The sequence below is a fragment of the Somniosus microcephalus genome, unplaced genomic scaffold (genome assembly GCF_052327205.1).
Source record: "Somniosus microcephalus isolate GS21.2 unplaced genomic scaffold, FLI_Smic_1.0 unresolved_chr1, whole genome shotgun sequence".
Lineage (NCBI taxonomy): Eukaryota > Metazoa > Chordata > Chondrichthyes > Squaliformes > Somniosidae > Somniosus > Somniosus microcephalus.
The window spans coordinates 14,489,890-14,498,604 of NW_028225179.1; positions in this window are offsets into that span (position 1 = coordinate 14,489,890).

Here is an 8,715-nt window from a genome sequence, read left to right on the forward strand (position 1 = left end):
TAAGGGACGCTCGGAATGTATCGAAGAGAGTAAGGGACGCTGAGGTGCTCTCAGCGAGGGGAACCAATGCTCTGCAGAGTCTCCCAGAGTGGGTAATGAATACTCAGGTTGTATCAGCAAGATTGAGGAAGGCTTAGGAGGTAGCAGCGAGGCTGGTGGAACAAGAGTTGTTATCTTCTTAACATCTCCTTGTCTAAATGTTAACATGGTTAATGAAAGCAAAGTTGAATCCGAATGTAACAGATGGTCTGCCGTGTCCCACGTGGGGTCGATGAGAAGGTAGAATAGGGCCGGACTGGACATCTGCAGCGCTCAGAGATACATTTACAACTGACACAGATCCCCCACCCAATACATTAAATAATACTACAGACACATCTAAGTATATCAGTGACTAACAGAGGCGCAAATCACTTGCATTCAACATATTAGTAACTCTCAAATACATGTGTATCTAACATGGACACACTCAAATATATCTACAAGGAGCACAGGTAATTGATTGCTAAAACAAACTTTAATTGAGTGTCTTTAAAGCCATGATGTAAATGTGGTAGTTTACATTTTCCTTCTTCCAAAGCCATTGGAGATTGCTATGGAATGAGTTGGGTCCTATCTGATCATTTATGATGTGGAAATGCAAGTTTGAAGCACAATGGATTGGTTCCACTGGCCCTGTTCTGCTGACTCCCTACACAATACATACTTACAACCAAAAAGAAACCTGCCTTAGATGGAAGTGGGCTTCGTTTTCAGGAAGGAATAAATCAACTGGGCCAAAAAATTACCTCCAGCAGATCCAGATAAAATTGTTCCGTTGAAGTAAAGGACAAAATGTCAAAAGTGATATTCGAACCCACACCTCCAGAGGGGACGACTATCTGAATGAAAAGCCTTAGACCACTCGGCCATCATGACTTCCTGATACAAAGTCTAATGCCCCTGCACTTACACACTGAGGCAAACAACACGCAAACTGTTGCTGGAAGGCCGAGTGACCAGGATACAATCTCCCCGGATTTCACTATCAATGTGTTCTGTGCATGAGGAGGCTTTGCCTGGCCATGTGGTATCTTGCTTCACCGGTAGTGATGCGCTGCCTTCGCTGCAGTGGGTCCCCCAGCGATGGGTATTAGGATCACTGCTTTTCTTGTTATATATAAATAACCAGGACTTGGGTATAGGGAGTCAAATTTCAAAGTTTGCGGATGTGTTGTCAACGTAGTAAATAGTGAGAATGTTATTGGCAGATGTCAGGAGGACATAGATAGACCGGCGAAATGGTCATGGCAGGTGAAATTTGACTAATTAATTAATTTTGGTAGGAAGTATCAGGAGAGTCAAAATAAACTACGTGGTACATTTAAAATGGGTGCAGGAGCAGGACGACCTGGGGGTGTAACTTCAGAAGTATCTGAAGGTGGTAGGACAATTTGAGAAGGCTGTAAAGAGGGCAATCGCGGTCCTTGACTTTATAAATCGGGGAATAGAGTAAAAAGGCAAGGAATTTATGTTCAACCTTCATAAAACACTAATTAGGCCCAAGCTGGAGTATTGTGGCCAAATCTGGGCACCACAGCGAGGAAGGATGTCAAGCCCTAAGAGAGAGTGTGCAGTGGATAATAGTAGGGTACTATTATGTCCGTGTATAATTGAGACACGGACTGCAGGAGTTGATTATAACAAGTCTTTACTGAATGGAGACAACCTGGAAACTGAAACTACAGAAGCCTGCTAGGGCCTTTTATACAGGGGTGGTCACTGCCGGTACGGCAGTCTGAGACCAGTTATTCCCTTAAAGGTACATACACAACAATTCCTCCCCTTTTAGATAAACAGTACATAACATTCAATTAACAACTAAATAATAACTAATTACAATTACAATTACGGTTGCTAGATACATTGGTTGAAGTTAAGTAATTATAAGTTCAGTCTTTGAGGATGCTTCCTGATTCTGTCTGGCTAACGCCTCTTTGGGATATCAGATTCTTCTGGCAAGGTTGAGTCGGGATCAAGGTCGTTGTTTGGTTCGTCTACTTCCAATAACACCGATTCTGCCGTAGATGCAATTGGTACTTCGGGTTCATCATCAGGTGTATCAGATCGTGGTGTGGAGTTGATGTTTTCCAGTGACTCTAGAATCTGGTCAGCATGGCGTCTTACAATGCTCTCCCCAACGTCCACGGTATACATTAGAGGTCCTTGCCGTGTACAGATCGTTCCTGGCTGCCATTTCTCTGTGCAGTAGTCCCAGGCCAAAACTGGTTGACCTATCTTAAAACTCCTGGTCGGCCTTTCATTCATATTCTGAAACTGCCTATTCTCCACATCTCTTCTGACGTTTGGCTTAACCAAATCCAAGTGGCATCGTAGTCTTCAGTTGATGAACATCATGGCTGGAGTTTGGTTGGTAACCGCATGTGTTGCATTCCGGTAGGCAAACAAGAAGTTATCCACCTTGTGTTGTAGGGGTATATCTTCATTATACATTGCCTTGATAACCATCTTGAATGTTTGAACAAACCTCTCGGCCAATCCATTAGAGGCTGGATGATATGGGGTGGATGTGTAATGCTTAACACTATTGTTCTTTAAGAACTTCCGGAACTCTTCAGACACAAACTGTGGTCCATTGTCAGAGCAAATCTGTTCAGGCAGCCCATTCCCGGCGAATATGGTTCGTAAGACTGTGCTAGTTTTTTCTGTGGTGGTTCAGCACATTTTTATTACATCTGGCCACTTTGAATGTGCATCCACCACAATTAAAAACATCGAGTCCATAAAGGGACAAGCAAAATCAATGTGCACCCTTTGCCATGGAGATGAGGGCCACTCCCATGGATGTAGAGGGGCTTGTGGTGGTGCGTTTTGGACCTTCTGGCATCCTGTACAGCTCTTGGTCATCTCTTCGATTTCTCTATCGATTCCCGGCCACCACACAAACGCTCTGGCTAAGTTCTTCGTTTTTACCCCTCCCAGATGACCCTCGTGAAGCTCATTGAGCACTCTATCCTTCAATTTGGGTAGAATTACTACTCTGGATCCACACATCAAGGTTCCTCTGCACACTGACAGCTGTTCTCTTCTAGGTGAGAATGCTGGCAGCAGTGGTTCGCCATGTGCTGGGCATCCCTTCACCGTTAAATCAAAGACCCAGGAGAGTGTCGGGTCATTTCGTGTTTCCTTTTCTATGTTTGCATTCGTCACAGGGAGACATTCGAATATAGTCAAGTGGAATAAATCCTTTTGATCCACTGCCAGTTCTTCTTCCACCGTCGGCAACGGTAGGCGCGACAATCCATCAGCATTCCCATGCTGTTTAGTTCCTTTATACTCGATGTCATATTGGTGAGCCCCTAGGAAAAGGGACCACCTCTGTAGCCGTTGTGTCATCATTATCGGTCCTCCCTTCTGAGGGTTGAAAATGGAGATGAGAGGTTGATGATCCGTTAGTAGAGTAAATTTCTGACCATGCAGGTAGTGATTGAACTTCTTCACCCCCCACACCAGGCTGAGGGCGTCTCTGTCAAACTGGGCGTAGTTACGCACTGCTGAAGTTAACGAGCGTGACGCAAACGCTATCAGCCTCTCTGAGCCATCAAGGAATTTATGTGACAGTACCGCCCCAATGCCGTAGGGAGACGCATCACACGCCAGTCTTATCGGTAGTGATGGGTTGTAGTGAGCCAATACTTCTCTTGAAGTGATTAGGTCCTTACTCTTCTGAAAGGCCTGCTTGCATTCATCGCTCCATTTCCATGCTACTCCCGTTCGTAGTAGGGCGTTCAGTGGATGCAGAATTGTGGACAAATTCGGCAAAAACTTACGTAGCAATTCACCCATCCGAGGAATGACCTCAGTTGCGACACATTTTCAGGCGCTGGAGCCTTAACTACCGCTTCAATTTTGTCAGGGGACTTATGCAACCCCTCTTCATCAATCACGTGGCCACAATACGATATCTGTTTCTTCAAAAACTCGCACTTGGGGTGATTGGCTCGTAGCCCATGTTCACGTAGTCTGGTTAGCACCTGCTCTAGGTTGGCAAGGTGTTCACTGTCATCTTCACCTGTCACTAGGATGTCGTCCAAGTAACACTGAGTCCCCGGAATCCCTTGCAGGACTTGTTCCATCGCTCTTTGCCATATCGCCAGAGCTGACGCTACTCCGAATACCAGTCGATTATACTGGTAAAGACCTTTGTGAGTGTTTATCGTGAGATACTTCCTAGAGGATTCTTCAACCTCCATCTGCAAATATGCTTGTGCTAGGTCAATTTTTGTAAAACGCTTCCGTCCAGATAGTGGGGCGAAGATATCTTCTATCCTTGGAAGAGGATATTGTACTGTGTGAAGGACTGGGTTCACCATCACCTTGAAGTCCCCACAGATGCGATCCTTCCTTGGCTCCTCAGACTTATTGTTTAACGTTTTTTTCAATGACAGCAACGATGGTTGTCGCCCACTCGCTCCAGTCTACCTTAGATAACACGCCTGCATTCTCCAGATTCTCCAGCTCTGCCTCGACGGCTGGGCGAATTGCATATGGTACCGGTCTTGCTTTGAAAAACTTGGGAATTGCATTCTCTTCTATTTTTATCAAGGCGGTTACGCCTTTAAGAGTGCCCAGTTCTTGTTGAAATACCTCTTTGGCGTCAGCTAAGATTGTTGACAATCGTCCAGGAGTGACGTCGTCCTCCTTTTTAACAGCCACCGTCATTGCCTGAATGGAGTGCCAGTCTAAACTTATCTTTCTGATCCATTCACGTCCCAATAACGATGGTCCACCATCTTGCAGAATGTAGAGATACAATTTCCGTATTTTCTTGCCGTTGTATTCGACAGGCACCCATATTTTTCCTCTGGGGTATACTTTTTGCCCCGTATACGTCCTCAATACAATGGATGTCTCTCTCAAGGGTATGTGTGAGAATAGCCGCTCGTAGTCTCGTCGATTCATGACGGTTAGAGCTGATCCTGTATCCAATTCCATTTTGACTTGGGACCCTGCTATCGTGAGAGTGACACAAATGGTTCGGTGATCCTCTTTTGCGATTACGTTGTGCAGTTTGAGACAGCTTAGTCTCTTGTTCCCGGATTCACTATCGCTCATCTGGTCTTCGGAACTACTGTCCCTCATCTTTTGTACTTTCCTGTACGGTTCCTTAGTAGCCTTTTTGTGGTCGTTGGTCTTCTTCCCAGACCTGCAAACTCGTGCAATGTGTCCCATCTTTCTGCAATGCTTGCATATTTTGTCCTTGGACCAGCAGTCCTTCTTGTCATGATTTGTTCTGCCACAGTGATAACATTTTGCAAACCCCCGTGTCATTTCGTGGGTGCCATATTCCTGTGGCTTTTGTTGTATTTCTGAAGCTCCCCTTGCTGCTGCTTCGTACGATACTGCCACGCTGAAAGCCTTATCTAGCGTCAGCTCTTTCTCTGAGGATAACCTCTTCTGGGTTCCTTCACGCAGGTGTCCACAGACAAATTTGGCCCGTAAGGTATCTGCCAGTCCTGCTCCAAACTGGCAGTGCTTTGATAGCTTGCGTAGTTCCATAAGGTAATCAGCATTGCTCTCATTTTTATGCTGATTTCTCCTGTGGAATTTAAATCTTTCTGCTGCCAGCAGCGGTGTAGGATTTAGGTGGTCCTGTAGGATAGCAACAATTTCGTTAAAACTCTTTGCCTTCGGCTTGGCTGAAGTAATCAGGTCCCGCAATAGGCCGTACGTTCTTGCGCTCATTAAATTTAGCAATACCGATGCCTTTTTCTCATCGGCTAATTCGTTTGCCTCGCAATATACCTCGACTCTTTCCACATACGTGGTCCAGTCTTCTATTGCATTATCGAAGGCAGTGATATTGCCAGTCTTTGGCATCTTGAAAATCTAAGATGGCGCCTCCCACGCTTTTCCTTCTTCCCCGCCGAGTTAAGATGGTGCCTCCCGCGCTTCCCCGCTGCTGCTGCTGCTGCCAACGCTGTTGCTGGCGATTTTATTTATTTTACTATCCTGTAATGGCAACGCCCAATGGTCTGCACACCGCCCTGATCGCTGCTGCCAACACCGCTCTCCACGGTATTTTTATTTTTCTATCGCGCTTCAATATTTGCTCCGTTAATTGAAGAACCGTTCCTGTCGTGGAGCGGACCCTCTGGGACACTTCCCTCCCTCTTCTTAGGTCCGAACACTGCCCGGCTTTGAAGCACCGGCCGCGCCCTGTGTGCTCCACCCTCTCTCTCTCTCTCTTTGCTTCCTGACTCGCTGCCCGGCCCCGTTGCAGAGCCACCCGATCGAGCACTAGCCCACCGCAACCCAGGAAGGATCAGCGCACTACCTGCCACCAGCCCGATTAGCTGGGAAACCACAGGCTGGAGAACCAAGCCTGGCTCGCGACAGTCTCTCCTGCAACTTTTCAATTCGATGATTTGGAGAGTGGTTGCCCATGGTCGACGCCCGTTTCTCGAGTTTCTTTGGATTATTTTTTTTTTCTTTCTTCTGGCTCCGACCTTCAATAACGTCGTCTGAGGTGCTGCCGAGTTGCAGGTAAGTTTGTTTCTTACTCATCGCCAGTATTATGTCCGTGTATAATTGAGACATGGACTTCAGAAGTTGACTATAACAAGTCTTTACTGAATGGAGACAACCTGAAAACTGAAACTACAGAAGCTTGCTAGGGTCTGAGACCAGTTATTCCCTTAAAGGTACATACACAACAGGTACCAGTGATGAAAGACTTAAGTTATGTGCAGAGACTAGAGAGGCTGCGTTGTTCTCGTTAGAGCAGAGAAACTTAAGGGGAGATTTGAGAGAGGTGATTAAAAGTTGAAGGATTTGGGGAGAGTTAAGAAGAACAATCTGTTTCCGGTGACCAGAGGGCAGGTTACCTGAATTCACAGATTTACAGTATTTGGATATGAAGCAGAAGTGACAGGAGGAAGCATTAATACAGTGAATTTTTTATGATCTGTAATGCACTGCCTGAAAGGGTAGAGGAAGCAGATTTAGTACTAACATTTAAAAGGTAATTGGAAAAACACTTGGAAATAAAAAAATATGCTGGGCTATGGGGAAACCGCAGGAAAGTGGGATTAATTGATTCATTCTTTCAAAGGCTTGATGGGCCGAATGCCCCCTACTGTGCCGTAATATTCTATGATTCTATGATCTCGACCTCCATGGCGTCACCTATAGGCGAGAGATGCAAAGGTCTGCACAGCTCTGCTTCAGTGGGATCTTGTTCCCCAGAGATGGGCTCTAATGCCCTGTCTGAGGCCACATTCGCTGCTATTTGCCAGCAGCGAGTTATTGAAGAGAGCTGCTTTTCGCGGCCTCACTCATTCTGGGCTCTGGAAAACAGCAACAAAAGGATAGATTTGTTGCCGTGTTTGAAATGCAGCTTAAAACAGTTGTTATTAACCGAGGCAGCCCTGCAAGATCTTATAATGATCTCTCACAAATCAACTGAAAACAGTCAGAATGTAAATATCATTTTACATTTCCAAAATAAACGGTGTGAGTTTCATTATGGAAACATGGAGAGTGTCTGGTGTGGCTCTCTCCTGAAATATCCATGTTACAGCGAACCAACTCTCCTGCAATCAGTGCAGCCTCCCATCCGGCCTTTCGGGGTCTTGTCTGTTAAGACAAATTCTGATTTCCGTGAAGCCCGTCTCAGGTGTTTATATATTTTTGATGTGCCTGCTCTCCGACCACAGGGTACATGGTGGGAATACCAGCCGGGCCCAGCTGGCAATGTTTGCGGCACATTTGTCTTCAGTCACTTAAACCTGAAACTAAGACATTAAGGTGAAGATTACCCGATCGTTAATGGAACCATCAATTATTTGAGCTGACAGCTGACAGTGTCAACTGATTGTGTCACAGAGACCCAACCTTTCCAAACTGTAAAACCATTTCACCGAGCTAAAACCTCAGCTTACAGCGACCAATAAGGATCGATGATGTATTGCAAATTACTTTCGGTCTGATGTAGATAAGCAGAGCACTGGAGACTGCATTTTATACATTCCGAATTCTAATGTACTGTCACCTCAGCCCACAGTTCTTTGCCCGTTTCCAGCCCTCTTTTAAATTTTGATGACATCCATCGTATATCCAAGTTTGCTGATGGCACTAAGTTAGGCGGCACAGTAAGTAGTGTAGGTGTGAGCAGAAAATGCAAAGGATAGATGAACTGAGCGGGCAAAACTGTGGCCGAAGATGTTCGACGTGGAGAACTGTGAGATCATCCACTTTAGACCTGAGAAATACAGATCAGAGTATATTGAGAACGCTGAGAAGTTAGGAACTGTGGAGGAGCAGTAAGTATTAAAAGTCCACGTAGATTAATTAGTTCAAACTACTGGACAGGTACAAAAGAAAATGAAAGGTTCATGGAATTGTAGCCTTCATCTCAAGTTGGCGGTAATACAGGGTGGTGTAACTTCTGCTGGATGTCTACAGGAAAATAGGGAAATGGTACAGGGGGAGTAGTAGTCTTAGTGATTAAGGGTGAAATCACTTCAATGCTAAGGGAGGATATAACGAGAGATAAGCAGGCAATGGAGACTTTATGGGTAGAATTAAAAGCTAGGAAAAGATTAAAGACTTTAGTGGGAGTTGTGTCGAGGCCCCCTGGTCGCAGCTGTGAAAAGCTAGATTTTATAAATACAGAATTTGGACAAGCGTGTAGCAAAGGCAGAGTGGTCTTAA